Consider the following 15,248-nt stretch of genomic DNA (forward strand, 5'->3'; position numbering starts at 1 on the left):
AACTGAGCGGAGACACTTTTCACTAAGCAACATGCTCTAGTGGAGATCAAACATCCTTTGACTTACAGCCAGTACGATTTAAACCTTTCATCAAATGAAACCTAATTTTCTCTGATTTTGAGTATACATTTGTGTCCCTTCCTGATTAATCTACTCTTTATCCTCTTAAGTCCCAATACCTCATGCTGATATCGGTCACATCTTTCCATTTGACATGGTTTTCCCTCAAGCTTCATACCGCCCCGAGATCATACAACATTTGTCTCCTCTCCACTGCTTCCTTGACAGCCATCTTGTCCTTTACCACACCACGCATCCCCAGTCCTTTACTCTCCAAGCGGAAAAGACCATAAATCCTGCTTTGTTTTGAGGCATGTATTTCTGTGATGCCCCATCCACCAAACACAATCCATCATTGACCAAATAACACAACATGTTAACTAATTTTTATTCTTTGAGAAAGAATAATCCATTGGAAAAGATACCAGGATTCATAGAAGACCTGAGGTATCTCTGAAAAAACACATTCCCAAAGAGAGCATTAAGTCTGCCCCTCAAAATTTGAGAATTTCACTTTAACAGATCTTCACCAAATCATAGACATAGATATGGAAGTCATTATCAAACTTGATGAAATACACAGAAGGTTTGTTGGGAACTTGGCAAATAATTTTACCTATCTCTTGAGTTCCATCTTTTTTGCTGTACTGCACTCTTTTGCCCTCCAAGGAATCGCTGCCTAATTCCAAAGTCACCTCTACTGGAGGACATTCAGGCGTGATGTGGAGGTTGCCTTCAATGGAATCATCATGATGGTGGTAAAGGTACAGGACCGGATCATTCTCGTTGACAATGTAGAAACAGGTCGTTATGGCCTGCACCTCATCTGGGACCACGCCACTCCACTCTTCCTTAGAGCCTGGCATGATGTGGAGGTTGCCTTCCAGGTAGTCATCCAGGAGGTGGTAAATGTACAAGACCGGATCTTTCTTGTAGGTAATATAAAACCAGGTCTTCATGATTGGCACCTCTTCTAGGACCATCCCGTTCCAGTCATTCTTAGAGCCATTTGTGCCCATGAATGTATGTTTCACTGCTCTGCCAACTATGGTGTTTGAGAGATGAGTGTCTGTCACCTGAGGAAATGGCACATTATTAGGCAGGATCTTCAGGTTTAAAATCCTTTCATCACTATGAAGCTCCAAGCCATAGACACAATCAATCCCATCATATTTCAACAAATAGAGAGAGGGATATGTTGGCAGTTGATCTAGAATGATGGCTTTCCAATGGGTGACTGGTTCATTGGCTTCCTTCCAGCCATGAGAAATTCTGCGGCCAACAATATTCTCCAGGGCCTCAAAAGGCTTACTAAGTTTTTGCTTCTGGAGCGATGGCCCATTCTTCTTCTGGAGATGTGGCATGCAACTCATACTGAGTGGCATCTTCATCATGGCAGGAGACTTTCTGAGATAGGCCATAGCACTCCTGTTCCACTGTCTCTTGGCTCTGTTTCTGTGCTTGGGCTTCATAGCTGCCAATCTCTGCATAGGAAGAACTCTTCAGTTTAAATCAGACACAAAGTGGTTTCCTCCACCATAAGTGCCTGCAAGGATAAGAAGGTGAGGATGTGAGGTCAAGGCTCTTTTTAGGAATAACTTTGGAGCAGGTGAAAAAGGCAGGGCTGAATAGATTTGGATACCTAAATGGAATATGTTCTTAAGAAATTAATAGGAAAATTATCAAACTCTTGTCTACAGCTCAGTATATGTGTATCAGAGACATATTCCTGCTGCAAAATGCAATTGACCTCTACTGAGAAACCTACTTCCTGACTTACTATATCAATGAGAGAGGAAGCTATGCCTATATCTCAAGTGAGAAAGAAATATCTGAACAGATTGCAAAGAATTCAAAGAACAGCCACTCCTCTCCTTACCACTCAAGCTACTGGTTAGTTGGCTGATCTATAACCACCTGCCCAAGGTCATGGCACTCCAGTCCACTGGCTCTCTCTATTGTGTCTCCTGATCCAGATCCAGGTTGATTACATAAAGATATTCTGTATCTTCATTAGAGAAGTGAGTACTGTGAGTCAAACTGCCAAAAGAAAGAAACATTAATCTGTGCAACAGCACATATTAGAAATAATTATCTTTTAAAACACATATGGACAAAGAGGATCTTTGCCATTTAAGTGGACTGAGGAATTGGACATGTTTAGCAAAGATAGAGTGGCGAGAATACCCGACATTAACCGTCCCCCAGCTATCAAATATAGGAGCTGTTAACGACATAAATTTTGGACCCACAGCAGATTTGAAAGAAACCTTTCTTTGACTACAGAGGTCCTAGTTGCTTCCTAAACATATTTACCAAAAGAAAATATCTTGGCTCTCTAGATTCCAACTTCTGGAAATTCGGTTGAACAGTTGTGGAGCCCAAGAGCTGAACTGACCTCCTCAGCCACCATGAAGATAGTAAGCCCACCTTCACAGAAGACTAGTGCTTCATCTGGAACAGAGTTGCCACCCCCAACCAAAGCTTTGTGACATCATCAAGGCTCTACTTATGTCATAAAACTCCTCCTAGCCAGGTTTCTTCCCTACTAACCCCCAGAAATATCCAGCATACTGGTCCTAAAATGCTGCTCATACAGCCCCATGAAGACCCAAAATAAAAACCCCAATCTTCTTCCCAATTACTTGAGTCATATTTTCCAAGTAACTCAACCCCTTTATGTGTTTTTTTTTTCTGTAAAATAATTTTTGGTCTGAGTCAACAACTCACATGAATGTTTTTTTATCCTAGCTCCAATGTCCTCAGTGGTTATTTTCTATTGATTTTTCCATTACTTCATAATTATAATTATCAAATTTTCCACTTCTCTTCCTCCTCCCACATTCTTCTTGCTCCGCAAATAAACCTCTCCACTCAAACACCAGTCCAAATAGAGGGCAGGGTACTTTGAGCTGTGGGAAGTCCAAGCCCACCCTTCATCCATCCAGATTTAGCAAGGTATGCATCCACAAAAAATATGATCACAAAAAGCCAGTGTATGATATGCAGACAATTGCAAGTGCCATTATCTTTGGCTTCTCCATCTGCCACAATTGTCAGCCACATTCAGAGCTTCCAGTTTGATCCCATGTTCTTTCATTCCCTGGTCACTGGATTAGTTGAAATCCCCTTAGTTCAGGCACAGTGTCTCATAGTGTGGACCAAGCCCATATATTCCTGACATCCTTGCTCTTTTTCTCCATCCATCTGCTCTTCCACTGGAGCTTGGAAGCTCCATCTAGGTTTCTGATTTTGACCCTGACTTGATCTCCATCATTTGCCAAACAAAAGTTCCATGGTGGTTTTCAAGATAGTCAGTCATCAGTCTGACTATGGGACAAGGCACACATAGTTCCTAGGGACATGTCACAGTGCGGTCAACTTCTCCTCCCTGCTTAAGTACCTAGAGAGGGTCACCCTATGGCCTTCTGAGAACCACTCGAGAGATATCGATCTTGACATCCCCAGAATGGCCCCATAAATTGAGATATCATCAGTGTATGTGCATTAACTTGTGTGTGTTTGTGTGTGTGTATTTAAAGCACAATAACAAATGGATTGTAATATTGAAGTTTCTTCTCATCTTGAGAAGAATATTTGCTACAGAAACACTCTCACAGTAATAGTGAGAGTGTAAACTATCTAAGAAAGGAGAAATAACTGGAGGAATCCCCCAGGAGTTAGGCTCAGTGTCCCAGGAATTACACCCAAGGAAAGTCAATGAACTCAGTGATGGAAGAAAAAACCCAGCCTAAATAAAACCCTAAATCATTTAGGTGGAACATGAAATAATCTTACAACAGTTACAAGAGGTCTAAAATGCCTGGACTGGAACATAAGGGGAACACAATGACGTGGAGCTGAGAGTGCATGGCAAACTGATTGGATCTGGCAAAAATTATGTAAGCATACCAAGGAAACCACCAGTGGGACAAAACCCTAAGAAATCTGTATGACAACATATCATGTTGAACATAATGAGATTTATAGACAAAGGAAAGATCTTAATTATGTCACTGTCACACAGGTGATGATGAACCAGTTCCATCGTAGAGTGACTCCCTGCTGTGTTTAAGATAACCTGTCAATTCTGTCTCGTCAGTTACAAGGAAATTTGCATTAATTGCACAGATTATCTATCAGCATCATTTACTGCACAATCAAAGGCAAGGCAAAGAAATCATAGACATGTTGTTGAATGCTGATGATGTTATTGGGAGTTTTGATGGGTTTTTTTCTTAAAGGGAAATCATCGGTGACTCTCATGCATGAAGCAGATCCTTTCTCTGTGATGTTTCCTGAATAGCCACTGAGATACCAGCCCATTGAGTTGTGGTCTCTCTCTCTTTTAAAAAGCACCTTCTACCTTCAGCTTGATCTCTTGCTTGAGCTTCCCTTCCGGCTACTAGGCTCCTTTTCTGATCCTGCAGAGGGCATTTGTCAGGGATTGTGATCTCTAAGTTTTTCCCCTTTCAAGAACTTATCATTCTATTAATCACAATTCTAAACTGCTGTGGGAGTTTGTTTGTGACTTATGCCTTCACATGTGATACAAGCGACCTGTGTGTATAGGGTCTTCTCTCTGTTCATGTGGGGAACGCATGGCAGCAGGAGTAGATGGCTGCACATTCTCTGTAAGGAAATCTATAAACAGTGGGCACCAAGTACAAGGATGTCCTGAAATATTAAGTCTTGTCCTTTCAAGGCCCCAAAGCCTCCAGCTAGGTTCAGGGTCACGACAATCTCCAAATCCCACCGAGCATGAAGTATTCAGAACCAGAAGCCTGTGTGTGCCATATCACATAAATTCATCGTGAGTACACCAATCTTTTTTTTTTTTTAATTCTAAATTATTTTGTCACATCGGAACTATCTATATTACCAATTAACCAAAGTTGCTCCATCTTTGGTGTCCTAGAATTGCTTTAAATTGTTGCTGGGACAGTCTTACAAACCTTCCTGTGCTGTTATGAGACCTTAAGGGGACAGCACTTATTTCCGAAATCAAAGGCAGTTGGGTTCAATCCTATGGTTAGCTGTTAGCTAGACACTGGAAGGATGGATTTGACTAAGAAAGGGAGACAGCATACATGGAGGCAGGTAACCTTTCCTTTGCAAAATGACCCATTTTGAGGCCTTACTTCAGGCTCTTCTCTTCTCCTAATCTTGGTTTTTTTATTAGTTTAGGAGAAGAATTAAAACTCCATTTACAGTATCTGTGAACCCGAATGAGTTAAGTATGTGTGACCAACTTGATGTCTGCCTGTCTGTCAACAGGGCCAGAGTTCAGGGGCATCTGATGCATAGCACAGGAATGTCAGCCATCAATCTCTGGTCCACCTAACTCTACAGCATTAGAGTTGTCATGGTTGCTCATCTGATCTTCCTCATATGATCTCCATCCACAGAGATGTCAGAAAAATCCTCCCATGAGAGTGCAAGTTCTTTACAAATGAAAGATTATACAACAGAAGACACATGGGAGATTTATATGGGCAAGCTGTTGAAAGGATAAAGTGACAGAAGAATTTTATTGATTAATTAAAGAAAGAATCGGCTTCAGCTGATAGGTTAGAACATAGGTAGGTGGAGTAAACAAAATAGAATGCCGGGAGTAAGAGGTAGTGAGCTCAGAGAAGCCATGCTCCCCTCTCCCCGGCAGATGCCATAGCTCTGCTCTCTGAGGCAGATGTCGATGCAGCCAGCCACCATGTCAGACATGCTGAATTTTTCCTGGTAAGTGCACCTCGTTATACTACACTGATTGTTAGAAATGTGTTAAAAAGCTGAATCTAATGGGCCAGCAGTGTTTAAAGAATACAGATTTTGTGTATTTATTTCAGGCATAACCTTCATGTGGCCGTGGTGCTGGGGACACAGTCTCGCTGCTCAAATAACTACAGAATGGCTTGCAGCCTTGTGGACAACTGAATCCACTGAAAGCCTGAGAAAGCTTGGGAAAGAGTAAAGCATGTTTTCTTGGTAGCAGCGATTTCTCGGTCTGCTCTGCTTGCTAGAAGAAAGAAAGGGCTCTCATCTCAAAGAGGCTTGCTGACTCAGCTTCAGCTGCAAAACCCTGCAGCCCTTAACAGGTCCTGCCACAAAACAGTTAAATGTTGTTGATAAAAGCCAACTGAATGCTTGTATGTTTTCAGCAGTAGCAGGAAAAAAAAACTGTGTTGTTTTAAAATGCCGGCTTTCTGGGCCATCCTGCCTGGGCAAACTCTGACTGTTTGAGGAAGGAGGGCCAGCTACAGAAAGAGGTCTTGAGTGTTGTCTGTTGCAGCCTCTTTGATGGCAAAGACCTTGAAACACTGTAGACTTGTGGCACTGAATGCGGCTCTGTTCGGTACCTCAGCCACAAGGTTGGAATGGCAGAAAGCTAAGGAATGGGCTACATCTGGCCAGCAAAGCCACGGCTTTAGTCCTACTGAGATTGCTTGGTAAATGAAAGACTCATGTGTTCAGAAAAACAGAGAGAGAAATAGAGTAAAGAGAGATTCAAGACAAAGAAAATTTTTAAATGATTTACAGTGTGTTAAAAATATGTGCAGGCTAAAATTTGAAGTTCTTAAAGTTAAAAAAAGGAAGAGAGTTGTTGGGTGTGGTAGTACACACCTGTAAACCCAACACATGGGAGGCAGAGGGAGATTGACCTCTGTACCTTCAAGGTGAGGTAGCACACGCCTTTAATCCCAGTGCCTTGAAGGCAGAGACAAACAGATCTTTGTGAGTTCAATGTGTAGTAGCATACACCTTTAATCCCAATGCCTGAAAGGCAGAGAGAGGCAGATCTCTGAGACTTCAAGGACAGACAGGTATACAGAGTTATTCCAGGTCAAAGATACAGAGAACCTGTCTCAAAAGGCAAAAAATAAAAAGGAAAAATAAACAAAATAGAGGTTAAATTGAAGCGCACAAAGATGGAAAATTCACAGCGAATTTTGATATTGTATGCTATTATGCTCTTTTTGAATCATTTGAATTTTGAGGCAGTAGCAATAGCTGCTCAAAGATGTTTCTTTATAAAAGCTGCTGAAATAATCCAACAGAGATATTTTGAAAATGCCTTGACTTTGAAATTTGGATCTAAGGACATGATGCTTTGGAAAGGAGTTTCTATTTTGTTTTCACGGAGGGTGATAGTCTGTGGATGCCTCTATCCTAATATGGTAGGATGGACCACGCCCTACTTAATGGTTGCTGTGAACACCTTTAAAAAATTGCTTCACTCAACTGCCAACTGAGATAAATCAATAATGATGCCACCATTCAGCAGGAAGCATTTTGGAGAGAAAAAACTGCACCCACGTTCCCAAATATGGCTTATAAAAGTTCTTTTACATTTAAAGTGGGATGTGATATAGATATGAATACTTGCATTAGTATAGATTTTGTTTTACTGATAGAGATTTTAGGTCAATTTTGTTATATGTATATGCATATTTGATCTTAATTAAGGTATTGTGATTGTGTAGTTCATTTAAAAATATAATGTATATAGGTTATTAATGGATAATCATTAATAATAGTCAAGTTTGTAGTCATGTTAGTTAGATTTTCTAGCTACATAGATATATATATTTCAGTCAGATAGGCATTATTCATATCTCTCTAGACTACAAAATAGACTAATTAATGTTTTATTATCTTAGGGTTTTTCATGACAGTGAGACACTCTACTCTTGGCAGCACATATCTACTTCAGGAAGAAGATGGACATCAAAGAGGATCCTTATGGAGTTTGATAGCCATTTGGGGAAGAAACTGCTCTTGCCTGGATTGTTGCATAAACTGTACACAGAAATTACTCAGAGAGAGGACTACTGAACTTGCCTAAAGGTGAGATGATCTTTTCGTGTTCCTGATTCAGGAAAGGGTCAGCAAAACATTCTTCAAGACAAGCAGATAGTGACTGCCTTTGAAATTTCCTGCTTCATGGAAATGTCTGCTGGAAACTATGGGCCTGTAGGCTGAGGATGGAAACACCAACGGTACAGAGGAACTTGGGTGACTGTCCAGGCAGCGAGATGTCTCTGTCATTTCTAGAGTTTGAAAATGGCTTACTTTTTGTTTGCTTATGTAATACTGTATTATTCTGGAGTCTCTGATGGAGTTGAAGAATAGATAGATAGTTATAGTTTTCCATTGTTATGATAAAAGATAAAATAGATATAAATATTGTAACTGTAATTCTTGCTTGATAACTGTTTTGTTATATATAATTTGCTATGTTAAAGTTAAAGATTCCGTTCTTGTTTAAACAGAAATAGGAGTAATGATGGAGTATAGGTCATTGGTTAATTAAATAAAGAAACTGTTTGGCCTGAAAGGTTAGAACATAGGTGGGTGGAATAAACATAAGAGAATGCTGGGAGGAATAGGAATTGAGCTTAGAGATGCCATGCACCTCTCCCATGGGCAGAAATGGTAGCTCTGCACTCTGAGGCAGATGGCGATACAGCCAGCCACCAGGTCAGACATGCTAAATCTTTCCTTCTAAGCGCACCTCGTGCTGCAACATACATTATTAGACATGGGTTAGGAGGCTGAAAATAATGGGGCAGGCATTGTTGAAATGAATAGTTTTGTGTTGTTGTTTCGGAGCCTAACCTTACAAGGCGGCCCCATGGGGATGCAGCCCTGCTGCTCAAATTTCTACAATCAAGGGGGAAATGGAAGAAGGGAAGAAAGAAGAGAGAGAGACAAGGAAGAATGGATGAATTCAATCATTCCTTGGAAAAATGAGTGAACCAATGAATGAGGAGACCTAGTAGGAAAAAATGTGCTGCATTCCCTCAGAGAGTCAGGTCAAATTAAGGATTGACAAGGTTTTCCACTAAGGAGGAGGCTTATTCCATTTTACCTTCTTTGTACTCCAGGCCCACCCACAAGAGTGATGATGAGGACAGAGAGAACAAGAGGAGAGGGGGTACCAGAATTCCCTGGTACAATTTCTCACCCAAATTGTAGCCAAATCACCTGACCTGGGACAGCTTATCTACATGCTGGACCCTAACTCCCAGTTTGACAACTCTAACATTTTAACCAAGTTTGTGAAGATGAAGGAACCAAAAATAGCCCAGTTACAGGATGGCAGGTTCCTTACAGGATGGGAGTCAGACATCAGTACCATACTGGTATTTGGCGGTTTGATGGGTGTGTGGGGTCTTTGCCAGACTCCACCTAGCATCATGGATTCTCTACTTTACTGATATTATGGAGTTCGGTGCATTCATCATATGTGTGCATGTCACACACTAGTGGGCATCATATGTACATGTTTATCCTGTGTGTGGGTGAGTGTGTTCATGAGTTTTATAGCCCAAGTACTACAGAACATGATCAATGAAAGGGAACACTGTTTTCCAGATATGGCAGGGCAATTATTTAAATGAACTGACAAGGGTTGGATGGCATGGAAATGACCTATGAGAGTTCAAGGTTTACCGAATCCAGGCATGACAAAGTAGGTGGCAGACAGAATTCTGGCAAAACTAAGTAGGTAGCTTGTTGTCCAACGTACTGGAGAAGAGCAACTGAGCGGAGACACTTTTCACTAAGCAACATGCTCTAGTGGAGATCAAACATCCTTTGACTTACAGCCAGTACGAATTAAACCATTCACCAAATGAAACCTAATTTTCTCTGATTTTGAGTATACATTTGTGTCCCTTCCTGATTAATCTACTCTTTATCCTCTTAAGTCCCAATACCTCATGCTGATATCGGTCACACCTTTCCATTTGACATGGTTTTCCCTCAAGCTTCATACCGCCCCGAGATCATACAACATTTTGTCCCCTCTTCACTGCTTCCTTGACAGCCATCTTGTCATTTACCACACCACGCATCCCCAGTCCTTTACTCTCCAAGGGGAAAAGACCATAAATCCTGCTTTGTTTTGAGGCATGTATTTCTGTGATGCCCCATCCACCAAACACAATCCATCATTGACCAAATAACACAACATGTTAACTAATTTTTATTCTTTGAGAAAGAATAATCCATTGGAAAAGATACCAGGATTCATAGAAGACCTGAGATATCTCTGAAAAAACACATTCCCAAAGAGAGCATTAAGTCTGCCCCTCAAAATTTGAGAATTTCACTTTAACAGATCTTCACCAAATCATAGACATAGATATGGAAGTCATTATCAAACTTGATGAAATACACAGAAGGTTTGTTGGGAACTTGGCAAATAATTTTACCTATCTCTTGGGTTCCATCTTTTTTGTTGTACTGCACTCTTTTGCCCTCCAACGAATCCCTGCCTAATTCCAAAGTCACCTCTACTGGAGGACATTCAGGCGTGATGTGGAGGTTGCCTTCAATGGAATCATCATGATGGTGGTAAAGGTACAGGACCGGATCATTCTCGTTGACAATGTAGAAACAGGTCGTTATGGCCTGCACCTCATCTGGGACCACGCCACTCCACTCTTCCTTAGAGCCTGGCATGATGTGGAGGTTGCCTTCCAGGTAGTCATCAAGGAGGTGGTAAATGTACAAGACCGGATCTTTCTTGTAGGTAATATAAAACCAGGTCTTCATGATTGGCACCTCTTCTAGGACCATCCCGTTCCAGTCTTTCTTAGAGCCATTTGTGCCCATGAATGTATGTTTCACTGCTCTGCCAACTATGGTGTTTGAGAGATGAGTGTCTGTCACCTGAGGAAATGGCCCATTATTAGGCAGGATCTTCAGGTTTAAAATCCTTTCATCACTATGAAGCTCCAAGACATAGACACAATCAATCCCATCATATTTCAACAAATAGAGAGAGGGATATGTTGGCAGTTGATCTAGAATGATGGCTTTCCAATGGGTGACTGGTTCATTGGCTTCCTTCCAGCCATGAGAAATTCTGCGGCCAACAATATTCTCCAGGGCCTCAAAAGGCTTACTAAGTTTTTGCTTCTGGAGCGATGGCCCATTCTTCTTCTGGAGATGTGGCATGCAACTCATACTGAGAGGCATCTTCATCATGGCGGGAGACTTTCTGAGATAGGCCACAGCACTCCTGTTCCACTGTCTCTTGGCTCTGTTTCTGTGCTTGGGCTTCATAGCTGCCAATCTCTGCATAGGAAGAACTTCAGTTTAAATCAGACACAAAGTGGTTTCCTCCACCATAAGTGCCTGCAAGGATAAGAAGGTGAGGATGTGAGGTCAAGGCTCTTTTTAGGAATAACTTTGGAGCAGGTGAAAAAGGCAGGGCTGAATAGATTTGGATACCTAAATGGAATATGTTCTTAAGAAATTAATAGGAAAATTATCAAACTCTTGTCTACAGCTCAGTATATGTGTATCAGAGACATATTCCTGCTGCAAAATGCAATTGACCTCTACTGAGAAACCTACTTCCTGACTTACTATATCAATGAGAGAGGAAGCTATGCCTATACCTAAAGTGAGAAAGAAATATCTGAACAGATGGCAAAGAATTCAAAGAACAGCCACTCCTCTCCTTACCACTCAAGCTACTGGTTAGTTGGCTGATCTATAACCACCTGCCCAAGGTCATGGCACTCCAGTCCACTGGCTCTCTCTATTGTGTCTCCTGATCCAGATCCAGGTTGATTACATAAAGATATTCTGTATCTTCATTAGAGAAGTGAGTACTGTGAGTCAAACTGCCAAAAGAAAGAAACATTAATCTGTGCAACAGCACCTATTGGAAATAATTATCTTTTAAAACACATATGGACAAAGAGGATCTTTGCCATTTAAGTGGACTGAGGAATTGGACATGTTTAGCAAAGATAGAGTGGGGAGAATACCCGGCATTAACCGTAACCCAGCTATCAAATATAGGAGCTGTTAACGACATAAATTTTGGAACAAGAGCAGATTTGAAAGAAACCTTTCTTTGACTACAGAGGTCCTAGTTGCTTCCTAAACATATTTACCAAAAGAAAATATCTTGGCTCTCTAGATTCCAACTTCTGGAAATTTGGTTGAACAGTTGTGGTGCCCAAGAGCTGAACTGACCTCCTCAGCCACCGTGAAGATAGTAAGCCCACCTTCACAGAAGACTAGTGCTTCATGAGGAACAGAGTTGCCACCCCCAACCAAAGCTTTGTGACATCATAAAGGCCCTACTTATGTCATAAAACTCCTCCTAGCCAGGTTTCTTTCCTACTAACCCCCAGAAATATCCAGCATACAGGTCCTAAAATGCTGCTCATACAGCCCCATGAAGACCCAAAATAAAAACCCCCATCTTCTTCCCAATTACTTGAGTCATATTTTCCAAGTAACTCAACCCCTTTATGTTTTTTTTTTCTGTAAAATAATTTTTGGTCTGAGTCAACAACTCACATGAATGTTTTTTTTTCCTAGCTCCAATGTCCTCAGTGGTTATTTTCTATTGATTTTTCCATTACTTCATAATTATAATTATCAAATTTTCCACTTCTCTTCCTCCTCCCACATTCTTCTTGCTCCGCAAATAAACCTCTCCACTCAAACACCAGTCCAAATAGAGGGCAGGGTACTTTGAGCTGTGGGAAGTCCAAGCCCACCCTTCATCCATCCAGATTTAGCAAGGTATGCATCCACAAAAAATATGATCACAAAAAGCCAGTGTATGATATGCAGACAATTGCAAGTGCCATTATCTTTGGCTTCTCCGTCTGCCCCAATTGTCAGCCACATTCAGAGCTTCCAGTTTGATCCCATGTTCTTTCATTCCCAGGTCACTGGATTAGTTGAAATCCCCTTAGTTCAGGCACAGTGTCTCATAGTGTGGACCAAGCCCCTATATTCCTGACATCCTTGCTCTTTTTCTCCATCCATCTGCTCTTCCACTGGAGCTTGGAAGCTCCATCTAGGTTTCTGATTTTGACCCTGACTTGATCTCCATCATTTGCCAAACAAAAGTTCCATGGTGGTTTTCAAGATAGTCAGTCATCAGTCTGATTATGGGACAAGGCACACATAGTTCCTAGGGACATGTCACAGTGCGGTCAACTTCTCCTCCCTGCTTAAGTACCTAGAGAGGGTCACCCTATGGCCTTCTGAGAACCACTCAAGAGATATCGATCCTGACATCCCCAGAATGGCCCCATAAATTGAGATATCATCAGTGTATGTGCATTAACTTGTGTGTGTTTGTGTGTGTATTTATTTCACAATAACAAATGGATTGTAATATTGAAGTTTTTTTCTCATCTTGAGAAGAATATTTGCTACAGAAACACTCTCACAGTAATAGTGAGAGTGTAACCTATCTAAGAAAGGAGAAGTAACTGGAGGAATCCCCCAGGAGTTAGGCTCAGTGTCCCAGGAATTTCATCCAAGGAAAGTCAATGAACTCAGTGATGGAAGATAAAACCCAGCCTAAATAAAACATTAAATCATTTAGGTGGAACATGAAATAATCTTACAACAGTTACAAGAGGTCTAAAATGCCTGGACTGGAACATAAGGGGAACACAATGACGTGGAGCTGAGAGTGCATGGCAAAACTGATTGGATCTGGCAAAAATTATGTAAGCATACCAAGGAAACCACCAGTTGGACAAAACCCTAAGAAATCTGTATGACAACATATCATGTTGAACATAATGAGATTTATAGACAAAGGAAAGATCTTAATTATGTCACTGTCACACAGGTGATGTTGAACCAGTTCCATCGTAGAGTGACTCCCTGCTGTGTTTAAGATAACCTGTCAATTCTGTCTAGTCAGTTACAAGGAAATTTGCATTAATTGCACAGATTAACTATCAGCATCATTTACTGCACAATCAAAGGCAAGGCAAAGAAATCATAGACATGTTGTTGAATGCTGATGATGTTATTGGGAGTTTTGATGGGTTTTTTTCTTAAAGGGAAATCATCGGTGACTCTCATGCATGAAGCAGATCCTTTCTCTGTGATGTTTCCTGAATAGCCACTGAGATACCAGCCCATTGAGTTGTGGTCTCTCTCTCTTTTAAAAAGCAACTTCTACCTTCAGCTTGATCTCTTGCTTGAGCTTCCCCGCCGGCTACTAGGCTCCCTTTCTGATCCTGCAGAGGGCTTTTGTAAGGGATTGTGATCTCTAAGTTTTTCCCCTTTCAAGAACTAATCATTCTATTAATCACAATTCTAAACTGCTGTGGGAGTTTGTTTGTGACTTATGCCTTCACATGTGATACAAGCGACCTGTGTGTATAGGGTCTTCTCTCTGTTCATGTGGGGAAGGCATGGCAGCAGGAGTAGATGGCTGCTCATTCTCTGTAAGGAAATCAGTAAACAGTGGGGACCAAGTACAAGGATGTCCTGAAATATTAAGTCTTGTCCTTTCAAGGCCCCAAAGCCTCCAGCTAGGTTCAGGGTCACGACAATCTCCAAAACCCACTGAGCATGAAGTATTCAGAACTAGAAGCCTGTGTGTGCCATATCACATAAATTCATCGTGAGTACACCAATCTGTTTTTTTTTTTTTAATGCTACATTATTTTCTCCCATCGGAACGATCTATATTACCAATTAACCAAATTTGCTGCATATTTGGTGTCCTAGAATTGCTTTAAATTTTTGCTGGGACAATCTTACAAACCTTCCTGTGCTGTTATGAGACCTTAAGGGGACAGCACTTATTTCAGAAATCAAAGGCAGTTGGGTTCAATCCTATGGTTAGCTGTTAGCTAGACACTGGAAGGATGGATTTGACTAAGAAGGGGAGACAGCGTACATTGAGGCAGGTAACCTTTCCTTTGCAAAATGACCCATTTTGAGGCCTTACTTCAGGCTCTTCTCTTCTCCTAATCTTGGTTTTTTATTAGTTTAGGATTAGAATTAAAACTCCATTTACAGTATCTGTGAACCTGAATGAGTTAAGTATGTGTGACCAACTTGATGTCTGCCTGTCTGTCAACAGGGCCAGAGTTCAGGGGCATCTGATGCATAGCACAGGAATGTCAGCCATCAATCTCTGGTCCACCTAACTCTACAGCATTAGAGTTGTCATGGTTGCTCATGTGATCTTCCTCATATGATCTCCATCCACAGAGATGTCAGAAAAATCCTCCCCTGAGAGTGCAAGTTCTTTACAAATGAAAGATTATACATCAGAAGAAACATGGGAGATTTATATGGGCAAGCTGTTGAAAGGATAAAGTGACAGAAGAAGTTTATTGATTAATTAATGAAAGAATCCGCTTCAGCTGATAGGTTAGAACATAGGTAGGTGGAGT

Source organism: Microtus pennsylvanicus, chromosome Y, assembly GCF_037038515.1.
Source record: "Microtus pennsylvanicus isolate mMicPen1 chromosome Y, mMicPen1.hap1, whole genome shotgun sequence".
Taxonomy (NCBI): Eukaryota; Metazoa; Chordata; class Mammalia; order Rodentia; family Cricetidae; genus Microtus; species Microtus pennsylvanicus.